The sequence below is a fragment of the Sphaeramia orbicularis genome, chromosome 20 (assembly GCF_902148855.1).
Source record: "Sphaeramia orbicularis chromosome 20, fSphaOr1.1, whole genome shotgun sequence".
Taxonomy (NCBI): domain Eukaryota; kingdom Metazoa; phylum Chordata; class Actinopteri; order Kurtiformes; family Apogonidae; genus Sphaeramia; species Sphaeramia orbicularis.
Genome location: NC_043976.1, coordinates 19,442,166 through 19,453,943, shown reverse-complemented (window position 1 = coordinate 19,453,943; position 11,778 = coordinate 19,442,166). Strand labels below are relative to the sequence as shown.

The 11,778-nt window shown below is 43.8% G+C and overlaps 1 protein-coding gene across 1 annotated transcript in view; it reads left to right on the top strand.

The window, feature by feature from the left end:
* The first annotated feature begins 2,036 nt into the window (after positions 1–2,036).
* Positions 2,037–11,778, top strand: part of boc (BOC cell adhesion associated, oncogene regulated) — a 27,103-nt gene continuing 17,361 nt past the window's right edge. Inside the window, exon 1 of the mRNA XM_030122842.1 lies at positions 2,037–2,256. The gene's annotated coding sequence lies outside the window, so the exon portion shown is untranslated. The remainder of the gene's footprint in view (positions 2,257–11,778) is intronic.

Sequence of the window (11,778 nt, the reverse complement as noted above, 5' to 3'; positions counted from 1 at the left end):
ATAGAGAGGAACAATCATTTGGAAACTGCCACAAAATAACACTGGGTTTCTGTGGGTTAAATATTAGTGACCTTATTATTAACAGGTTAATTGATCAATAATAATAATACAAATGATAATAAGAAACCAGTTGGAGTGCATAAAAGATGGGGTTCTCCTTATGTCTTGTTTTAATTCATGTAAGAGTGAAAGTGTACTTATGGGGTACACCTATACACTACAAAGCTCAAGTGTGTGAGTGTGAGTGTGTGAGATTCTTTCTGGTTTTGTCACACTGAGGAAGTGACACAGCTGCTAAGGTCAGCAGGATACAGAGAGAGAGGGAGACAGAGGGTCGTTGTCATGGCGCCCAGCTAAACAATGGAGTTAGGAGGTTAGAGAGGAGACAGCATCGCCTGACTGAGACCCTTGAGCAGAGAATGAGGAGAGATCACCTCATACTTTACGTCCACACCGTCCAACAATACAGCCTTCAAACCCAGGACAAATTCACACCTGACAGCGGACACCTAAAACTCACCCGGCGTCCTCACTCAGGCCCTTTGTTGGCAAAACGCACAAATCTCGCCACATGCTCACACACCGCTGACACCCCCTCCTCTGCTTCTCACTCTCCATTACTTTCATAACAACATTTATAATCATCTACATGACAATCTGTGTGGGGCTCTATAGTGAGGTTCGGGGGTGACAGGGGTTAGCACTGAAGGGAAGCAGTGCATGCTGGGATTGCGGCCTGCTGAGAGAGTGGCATTCTGGGAGGCAGTGTCCTGTGGGCAGGGCCTCTGGGGGATGCAGTATGGTTAATAGGCCTTTCATGGCTGGCCTACAAAGCCTTTTGTCCCGGGCTAATTCATCCTGCCCAGCATGGAGAGATGGAGAGGGGGGAGGGGCACCATGGAGGGGTTTTTGGGGTTGGGAGTCCCCGTATTTCTCTGCTCTGCTTGGGTAATACAGCCCAGGGTGGCGCTAGTGTGAAGGAGCCACTTACAAACACACCTCTGCTTGGTAGCAACAACACCAAAACATTGGCAAAGCCTGGGAAGAGAAGTTAAATGGCACCACAACACTGGAAAACACCAGGAGTAACCACTGAAATATCCAGCTGGGATCTGATAACATGTGACGTCTAAAGCGTGGGATGCAGGTATTTATTGTGACATTGGTTTTGAGTTCACTATGACTCATACACATCACCTCTGCAAGGTTTAAAACAGGCGTCCACTAACTAACACACCTGAACAAGAGCAACAGGTGTCGTAAAATGTCGCTGCTGGTCAGTGAATAGTACCCCATCGGGTTACAATAACCCCTCAGGTACATCATGGTGGGAGTTCCTACATTCACAGAGGCGAGACATGGCCAGATTCCCACCAACAGACCCCCCCTATCAAACCCTGTGATCTCGGAATAGTCAGTTATTAATGAACTGGACAGGAACGGCCCCCCCATCGGCTCAAAGTGTGCTGATTGAAGTGGAGAAGAGAATTCCAGAGTGAGCACAGGGGGGTTTGAACTGTGATCACTGTGGTATGAGAGTGTGTGTGTGTAAGTGTGTGTGCATGTGCATGTGTGTGTGTGCTGCACAGTCCTGACCGGGCCTGTCCTGTCCACAACAACATAACACAACACAACACTGCACAGCTGCACTGGAGGGCCTGCAGGCCTCAATGGACGGGGGTCAATACAAACTCTGTGGGGACCAACGCATACCAAATCAGGGGGAACAGAGCAGGAGGAGGGGGAGGGGGCGCACTTTTCTCCTCCAGGACACCGTAGATAAGAAGGAAGGGACTTTTAAGGAGGTTGTGTGATTGTATAAAGTCTTGCAGTATATTAAAAGTAGTGGCTGTGGTTCTACTTTTACGCACGGCCACGGGAAAGTCCTCAGGAGCTGTGAGGAGGGATCTGTAGTTGGAGAAAGTGCGGTGTAGTACCCAGCTCTGGGATTTTGGGAGCCAGTCCCTATTGTTCAGATCCCTCCTCCTGCTTGGGAAGTGGGAGGACCCGAAAAGGCGTCGCAAAAGGGAGAATTGTTTGAGAGCGCAGTCATCCAAAAACGGCCTTTCAATGTGAGAACTTGGGGAGCCGAAGAAAATGTCGGTGGCATCGCAGTAAATTACTAAAGCAGTAAGGCTTTAGAGGGAAAAGACAAGTTAAAAGTGTTGTTTTTGGGACTAAAACTCAACGCAGAAGACGCAAAAGTGAAGATCGGTTGGTTAAAACAAGGTGTGAGCACCAAATAGAGCAGTTTTGGTAAGTTTTCTGTCTTCATGCGGTCCATGTTTTTGCGCTGTTACGCTACTTATTAACATCTATTACAATATTTGGAACTAATGTATCCACTTTGGTTCGTGTCTGCGTGTTGAATGAGATCTATAACAATCCTTATGTTTGTTTATAAACCGAAAAAGTTGTGTTTTTGCTGTTTGACTGCTACTTCCATGCAGATGTCTACTATGATAGCAACAGTTGTTTTTGTTTTTAGTCTTATTTCAATGCAACAACTTTGCAAAACAGCGTCTTTTTAACAGGCGCGCACTTTTTGGGATTACCTCGGATGTTTAGTTTGTAGGTTTATGTGTTACTTTAATATAAAAAGTCAACTTTGCGTTCAGACTTAGCCTGTTGTTGATTGGATGAGCTCCGCGTCCGTATTTTCCAAAGTTTTCCTCTTATTTCTGTGTAAATCTGCAGAGTATTACAGCTCTGTGCGTGTCCGTGGACTGGAATAGGATCTGTGGGACACTTTTCGGACATTCGCAGCGGTGTTTTTAGACATGCGTGGGGTATTTTGGGTGAAAATATGCTTGCGTTTTTGCAGGCCGCAGCCTATAGTCGCTCCCATAGGTTAACAGAAAACAGACATGGTGAGCTCTGCCAGATTTACTCCCGTATTATCACTGGAGACTGCAGCCGTGTAGTGGGAAATGGGAAAGTTAGTAAACACCCAGTGAACGCACTAAAATGAATGATATTGTAAGAAAAACAACATTTGCATCTTTTCTTTATATGTGCCATGGATGTCATGATGATGCCCATGATGGTTGTGATTATAATAAGGAGCCAAGATTCAGAAATGTTTATTGTCATTATATGCACATAACGACATTTTTCTTAGAGGTAGTTGTCAGCTAGATACAATAAAAAGAGAAAATATAATTTAAAAACAATCAATATGTACATTAATATGAGAGGCACTAAAGAATTAGTGTATTAAGAAATGTAAAATACAGTATGTACAGTCCAGTGCAGTAACACTGATATACTGGTGATAGTAAAAAGGCAAAAACTGAAGATCAGGACGTTTGTTTCCGTTTTAAACGTATAAAACACCACTCTTTATCTCTAATGTCCTCGTTCTGGACTAGAAAGCCTATACAATTATCAGTATCAGTACAAATCAGCTCTACCTGGGTGCATTTCTATAGCCCCTCACCCCCAGACTCAAGTCCCGGTGTCAGTATAACCTAATTAGGGCCTCCAATAAACTGACAGCTGCTCAGTCCAGCCAGGAATGCAGCATCCTGCTTTACTGTCAGTGCAGCTTCTCCTGATATCATCCTCTCATTCAGGTCTGATTTTAATGAGAAAATGTTTGTCTTAATCCCCGGGTAGTTAATGAGTCTTGGCCGGGGTGTCAGTCACTACAGGGGCCGGGTTGAAAGACACAAGAGGGGGACACATGAACATGGAGGAGGCCTGCAGGAACAGCCGCAGGGGCTCAAATTTCCAACCCCAGGTGTCGTTTTGTTGTTTGGATTACATTTAGCCTCGACTGCCTCGCATGGAGAAACCACAGCAATTCAATGACTGACATGGCATCAGACAAGAGGGCCCGATTGTTCTGCTGAATCAATGTCACTTGGATTAAAAGTCGAAACGAATGGCCTGGCCTCCTCCAATTAGGCGCACGGCTTATAAGGGAATTAATTGGTCTCAGTAAAAAGGAGCCTCTTGTTGTTTAGTGGCAGGGCTTGTTGTTGTTGTTGATCATCACTGGCGGTCGGTGGATCAAAGTTGAACTAATTGATTCCAGTCTGATTATCTGCCCATTTCTCACACTGCTTCAGCCTTTCCAGCCGCTTATGAGAAGCCTGAAAAAAATGTATTGGCACAGAACAGGACTGGAGACTAAAATCCAATTTACAAGATGCATTAAGCTCAAATCACAACGTAAGTTATCCCATCCAGCCTTCCCTGTAGGTCAACATATTACATATACAACCATACAGTAACACCGTAGAGAATAGAGACGTATAGAGCAGTATGCACTTAATTCATTACTGAAAACCACAGGCACACATCTGATCCCTGTAGGAGTATTGTAGTACTTTTCTGTTTTATTCATGATATGAATAAAAAGTTTTCAGGGTTTAAAGTGAAATAACACGTGATGCCGGAGTTGGAGTCGTTCTTTTGTGGGAATATGTGACCTCTCTTTATTTTTTGGTGTTTGTGAAGTAAATATTTTTGGGGTTTGGGCAGTAATCACAAGTATAAGTGAACATAAAATCATTAGCTACAGTAAAGCTCTGCACATTTTGAGATTGAAAACAAGCACATATATAGCAGAGAGTGATCGTGTCAGTGTTAAGCACATACTTTTTGCTACCAGCCAGACTTTAACAATCAAGATGGAATTTAAAATTGCGTTTGATTGATCTTGGTTACCTGCCAAACAGACTCATAGCTTCGGTAAAAGCTGCCAATTTTCCACTATTTGGCCAGTGGCTGGTGGTTGTTTTTCAGCATATAAGAGCTGAGATTTCGTATAAAGAAAAGTTACTGTGTGGATTTAGGTATACAGCCAACAGAAATAGAGTGTCTCTGTCATATCTGAGTTTGGTTTCCAAATTTATTCTCTCCTTTTGAAGAATGATGTCAGATAGAACTAGAAGAATAGGACTTAACTTGTTTGACTCTGTACAGCATGGTATGTTTTTACATCTGGATGTAAATCAAAGCCTTTGGATGGGGATGGTTTTCAAGATGCATTTCAAGATTACAAACAGCCTGCTGTTACTGCTCACTCTGCTGCTTTTGACTTGGATCTCATGTTTGTGAGTGTATGCCAAAGTTCCTGAGTTTTGACTGCGGTGCTGGAAAGCAGCATTGTTATTGTAGAGGGTGTAACATTGGCGTTAATTGACAAAGGAGAAAAAAAAATCCTTCCTGAGGGCATGCTTTCATCTCTATGACAGCGGGTACACTCATGCAGTCATAACAGCCTGCAGGCAGAATCTGAGGGCCTAGTTGCACATGTATGTATGTGCAGGTTTTGGTGCTTGTATGTGAGTGATAGTTTCTGTCCAATCCGGATTATCTCCTGGCACAGGAATGTGTTGCTTGTCACTAGTGTTCACCTGCGTGGTCATTTTGAGATTACAGCTCGAGAAAAAGAGAAAGGTAAACAGAAGGGAAAGAGTGTCTGTGTGTGTGAGAGAGAAGGGGCTGGTTTACACTTCATAATTTCAGGGAAAGTTTTCTGGGTTAATGTACTTTTCATAAACTAGCAAAGGAACACACTCATCGCCAAATAAGGCTGCTTGATTTCCCAGAGCAGAGCTGGACATTATTGGCCTGTTGACATACGGTGCATTAGTCCTTCAGCGCTGACAGATTGGAGACTTGGGCTTGGGCCCCGTGCCCCCGGAGGGTTTCTGTATCCAGTCAGACATGGATAACCAGAGAGGGACACCTGGACCAGCAGGTGGCCGGAGTCCAGGCCCCTCCCCTGGGGCTGCATACCTCTCTCCTCCTGATCCTCCCTGTCAGCCAGGACCACAGAGAGAGGCAGGAATGTAAGGTGAAAAAAAAGGCAGAATAGTGCAGGAGAAAGTCCTGACAGAGAGTTGGAGAGGCTAATTAAACAGGCTATGATCAAACAGAATGAGATTATTGAGCCAGGAATGAAGATAAATTGGATCTGTGGAAAGCAGAGACAGACGAAATGCTTAACACGAGAACTGAGGAATGCTTGTTACAAGAGAAATTTACTTTAAGAGACTTCTGTGTAAATTTCCCATGCAAACACAAGTTACAGGCTTTCAAAATAACATACAGAAACCTTATCTAGATGCTTGCTGTCAGTGTATATTTGCATCATAAATATAATTAAGTTTCCTGTCATTGTCTTAAGAACTTAATAGGGATTATCCAAAGCCCTTAAACCAGTTGAGTTGATTTGTTCCACTACTTATAGCAAAAGTTAAGAAGCTCTTGATTGGATAATGAAGTTACCCAAACCATACTCTCGCTGTTTTTCACACACACATGCAAACACAAACACACATATTGTATTGGCGGCTCTAAGTGAGCCTGGTGTGAGTGTTGTTAGATCATTGATCAACTCCAGACTCGGATAAGAGAGCAGTGTGTGTGTAGACAAATAGTCCTGTGTGTGCAAAGCAGATATTTGGACAAAGATTAGGGGGTGTTATTACGAGCCAAAAGCAACCCAGACACTCTAATAGATCATTCACACACAGGCACAAGATTGCACTCTTGACTGGGACTGTTCAATGTAAGCCTTCTGTTTTTACGGACTCCCATAGTTGGTCACTTTCTCTTGCTTCTGTCTCCATCACACGCGTTTCTTTGGTTTTTGTGCACAGGCTACAAACTACACACACACACACACACACACACACACACACGTCCTTTTATACGCTGCAATATGCCGCACTTGAACCAATGAAAGCAACCGAAAAACAAAAGCGTCAAGGAATCTGGGTTTCTGTTCCAGAGCATTAACCAATAATCAGATTTAAAGTGTTGCCCCAGAGAGAGAAAAAACTCATCATTGAAGAATGTCAAACTGGCAGGAGAAGACATGATTCAACAGAATAAATCACTGGGCACCAGATTAGTTAGTTAGTGGGGCCCCTGAGGTTATCAGAGCTGGAATTTTCCATCGACAGTGCTCCTCTGCCTGCTGTCCAAGCGAGTGTATGTACTATGCAGGGTTTTATTTTATGATAATTCAGAGCTTTCCTTTTAGGATACGGCACATCCGTGACTCTGAGTGACAGAACAAATGGTAGCCCTGCATTACACGTCTCTCACACACATACTAATCCAGCCTCTGAAACTGAGAGCTCTCTTTGAAACAAGCCTCCTCCAGCTGTTTCTCCTCTTAAGAAACTCTTTCAGACCCAGCAGCTTTCACTTTAGAACCATGGAGTAACCAGTCAAGGCTGTTGCTCCATCTCTGACACAGTTCCACACCCTCTCTGCAGCCTTTCTACGTCTGTTTCTTTTCGCTTCTTATCTGTTTTTCCTATAACTCTTTCCTTTTCATATAACTTTACAGCTTTTCTCCATTCCCTCATCTCTCCTGCTCTCTTTCCATCGCTCTCTCTCTGCCTTATCTCAATTTCCTAATGCCTTCTCATATCTGTTTTTCATATAATATTTCACTCTCTCTGCTTTTCTCTTCCTTCCTTCATCTCCCACAGAGAGTTGTAGGTTCAGGCAGTCTCTCTCTCTTGCTCTCCCTCTCCTGGTTCCTGCTGAATAATGGGGAGAAATTGCTCTTGATTTATAATTGGTTCCATTCACTCTGATTTATGAGCTGCCAAAAGAGTTGGGGGCCCCTTTCACCCCCTCACGTCCCTCCTCCCTCCCTTCTCTTCTACCCTCCCTATGATGGAGGAACACACAAGGAGCAGGCAGCGTATATGTACATCTATGAAAGTCTATATTAGCATGCCCCAATGCTGTGGCGTGCATGTAGTTTATCTCTGGAGTCGGGGATAAGTGGTAGCTCGTTTCGTGCGTGTTGACGTTTGGTGTTGGAAAAACTTCCCGAGGTCTGCATATTTATGTGCCTCTGTGAGTATACTTTTACCATATAATAGGAGTTTGTGTGATTGCTTGCTTATGTGTCATCAAGTTGCAAGGGAGAAAGAACACAGGCAGAGAAAGAATGGTTGTGGGTAAATGAAATATGTAACTGCATGTGCATTTGTGTGATGAGTACTGTGAAATCCTGGGTATTAGTTAGTTTTCCCTGCAGTGTATGGGAATGATTATGTGTATGTGTGTGTGTGAGAGACGATGCAGCACTACTCTTTATTAAAAAGGGCCTGAAGACAAAAACATACCCTGTATATTTTTTCCCAAGTGATGTTTTTAAATGTCTCATCCAATAAAAAGTAATCCCATCGTTTATTTTTCTAATTTGTTATTCATAATCATATTTTCTAACTTTCTTTCTATGATCAATCATCTGCCTTTTCCAACTTGTAGATCTTAGCATATGCTCATCCTTTTTACCACTTTATTTCGCCACTGTCACCAATCACAAGTGTTTGCTCCTGAAGGATTCTGTTGGGTCTCTGTAAACTTAATTTGATTCTGATTTGAATTGATAAAGCACTTTGTGACTCTGTCTGTGAAAAGTGCTCTATAAATAAAATTTACTTTACTTACTTTACTTTACTTATTTTCCAACATCACTCCCTCAGTCATTCCATCATTCCATCTGTCCATCCTTCATTCATCCCCTTCATTAATCCCCTCCCATTCTTTTATCCACCCTTCCTTCCTTCTGTCCTTCAGTGTGATTGGTTAATGGTACCTACATTACGGTTCGGCCCGCCTTTATGGCTCCGTCTACCCGAGGAGCCGTGATGATCCGTTCCCATGGCCCTGGTGGGCACATTGGCATCTCACGGCAGGCAAAGGAATGCGGGTGGGTGTGTTCATCATGGCACAGTAATTAGCTGTCCGCGGTTAATTCGGCTTCGTTATCTAAATTATGCAAATACGCCGGTGCCTAATTGATTAAATCACCCCCTGTTCCATTGCAGGCCTGTCCAGATCCTTCTGCTTAATCCTCGAGACGCTCTGTAGCTCGTTAGTGTCGGTTCACAGGGTAAAGGAGGGGCTGGACTGGCATATAGCTCATTAATACTTTGTGAAGCGTGTGCATATATATGTGTGTGTGTATGTGAGTGAAAGCATTATGAAGGAGGAGGGGGAAAATTCTCAACCTTGTTAGGGATACTTGGAGGCTTTTGATGTGTAGTTTTATGGCATGAGAACGAATGATGTCTCGAAGAGGATTTGGACTGCCCCTCTTTCCACCTGTTGAGCTGAGTTTTCATGCCAACATGGGGCTCCAAAATGCCCTGGACTTGTCCAAAGTAGTGGGTCTCATGACAGAGGGGAGAGAGATGAGAAGAGGTGGTGGTTGTGTTCCCTGCCAAGGTTTTTTTCCCCCTTTGTGTTGAGGTTAATGGAGAAGGATGGAGAGTCTCTACTCCACAACAACATATGAAAAATATAATCTGGAGTGTTTCTCTCAATGTTAAACTATAAAGCAAATCAATTTTTTTTTTCATAATAGCTTCTTGTGCACAAATTCTCCTTGAAAATCATGTCACTTTGTCATTTATTGACCCTTTTTATCTTACACTTGCTGTATATTATATGCAATAATGTAAATATTCACAGACCAAACCACAAATTATGTTAATTTAGCTTTTAGGTGACTTCAAATAGGAATAGTCATTTACACTAAAGAATGATCTGTTAAAATGTAACTGTGAAGTCATACAATTTGCTGAATATCTGTCATGTTGCCCTCAGCCTGTGTTGCTGCTCTTTCTCTATGTGATGATCTGCTTGTAAACTAGGTGGGTTGTTGGTTTGTTAAGCAACCTCCGGACCCTCCTCATCCTCCTCCACTCAGCACAAACGTGGGCCAGACCGAGAGGCCAGAAAACAGATTGACAGAGTGAGGGGAAAATATGTTGGGACATTCAGCGACGCTCTCACACACGCTCTCTCAAACACACCCTCTCATTGACGAGGCCCTGCTCTCTCCTCCTGCTCGCCTGCCAGTTGACATCCTCTCTATTAATTTGAGTCGCCACCCCCCACCCCCCCAATGCCTTCGTAAACCCCCTTCACCCATCTCACATCAATCCGTAGAGGCGTTGAATCCCCCCCCCCTCCTGCCTTCTCAAACTCTCCACATACTACTCTCAAACCTCTTGGTCAATGAGCCCCCCTCCTTCTCTTTGGTCATTGAGCAGGGCCCATCAGCTCTTCCCCGGGCCCTTCAGAGTAGCGTCTCCCCTTTCTCCAGGGGTCTGCGGGGTCTTTGTCCGTGCACCGGCTCACTGCTTTACAATGACTCTCCACTCTATTAAGGTGCGTTCTGCCTGTTAGCGTCGCTAGGGGCAACCGGCCTCCCGCATGGCAGCTATGCAGCATGGCATTGTGGGCCGTGGGCCCGAGTGGGGCAGTTGAACCCCCAGCACTCCTCACACTTGACACCGCATGTGTTTATCTAAAGGGGGGGCTTTATGGTGTTTGGAGAACCTCGAGGGGAGGGGGTAGAAGAGGGGTGTAAAAAGACGTAAAACTGGGGAGGAGGGAGGGCAAGAGGGGAGTTTGGGGAGGTGATAAATATTCAGCAGCTCAGCTCCTCAGAAGGAGTTACTACCCCACTACCCCACTACCACACCACCTCCTCCTCCCCTCCTGTGTGTCCTCTCCATGCCAGAAAGCAGATGGAATGTGAGCGCTCAGGGAGGAGGCTCCAGTCTGGTTTTATCCAATTAGCAGGGTTGTCAAAATGAATTTATCCACGGAGGCAGGGGGACAATGGGACCGGCAGTGGCCCGGGAGAACAGGGGCCCCGGTGTCTTTACTTAGCACGCTCACAATGAACTTCTGTCAAGTGACTCTCCCACAACGACATACAAGGCACTTGCATACCTACAGTCATGATGCATGCCTGCACAGCGCTGCCGCAGCCTCGGACACTGTCCTACTGGTGCTTTCTCCATGTCCTCTTGGTGAAAGACAGTGATGAGAGATGGAGCTGCACGCACCTGTAGAGCTGCGGTTCATAGTCTGGTCCAGTCTTTGGTACTTCTGACTGTTGACCATCATTTCTGCTTTTTTTTTGTATTGGTGTTATTTTAAGGTAGTGTTTTTTTCTTGCTTGCTCAGGAAAGAGGTTCATACATTTATTTACCTCTAAACAGAATGTTGTATTTTATAATGAAGACTAAAGTTATGTGATATTTTACTTGCACCAGGACAATCCTTATGTTTGAGCTCTGCTAATATGAAAGTAGACAGGCCATGTAATACCTGCCTGTAGCTAAGGCTGGATGTCTTTTAGAATATTTTGATATTGGTTTTGTTAAGATACTGAGTTTTGGTACAGACTTCATACTTTTTCACATTTTGACATAAAGTTATTAAGTTTGGAAGTACTGAACTTAAGTACTTTCATGATACCAACTGGATTATCTCTACTATTGAGAACTGAAAAATGCCTGGTAACATTTTATATCAAATTGCAGTACTCGCCTAATAAGTAAATGTAATCACAAACTGTTTTTATATAACTTTGATAATGATATTATGTTAATGGACAACTTCGAGGTGTGCTACAGTAAGCTCCTCTGATTGTATAAAAATGCAAGTTTACTGAAAATAAAACAAATGTGTAATGTAATTTAATTTATGTTGAAATCGAACGTAGGCATCAAAAAAGTGTCCGTTAAGAATCAGTACTGAAGCCAAAGGATCAGTATCTGTAATTTATCCAGAAGCCAAAATTCTATCCGCAAGAGAACTTTGACTAAATAAAATACAACCAGAAAGTGGAAAATTTCTTGTCTTGCTTACTCGCCTGGTCACATGTCTAACTGCTCTCCCTTCTTGTCTCCCAGTCCAACCTCCTCGATGTGATTGCAGCAGAAATAGCTGTACTCTCATAGAACTTGCAGATTTGAGCAGTTGACACAT